We start from the raw sequence: 411 nt of genomic DNA on the forward strand, positions 1-411 counted from the left end.
CCACTTTTTTAAAAATTTTAATTTAAAGTTGCCCTTAAAATTTTTTCCTAACTGTTTTTCCTTTCTTCCCTTTTAATTTTCCTACTATCCCAAAAAACCTCCCTTTTGTTAATCTTTCCTTTTTCCCTTTCTCTTCCCCCCTGCTCTCCCCTCCCCTTTTCCCCTCCCAAAAATTTCCCCTTTTCCCCCCCTCTTTTTCCTCGCTTCCTCCCCTCCTCCTTCCTTTCTCTCCCCCATAAATCCTTTCTCCAAAGGGACTGCCCTTTAAAAAAATTTTCTTTCTTTGGTGCGGCTTTTGTTTCAAAATTTTATCATTGCCATTGGAAAATTTTTAAAAAAAAAAATTAATATGGTTCAGGTTTATTAATAATTCAAAAACATACCAAAGACAAAACCAAACAACCCAAACAA

Source organism: Penaeus monodon, chromosome 23 (genome assembly GCF_015228065.2).
Source record: "Penaeus monodon isolate SGIC_2016 chromosome 23, NSTDA_Pmon_1, whole genome shotgun sequence".
Lineage (NCBI taxonomy): Eukaryota > Metazoa > Arthropoda > Malacostraca > Decapoda > Penaeidae > Penaeus > Penaeus monodon.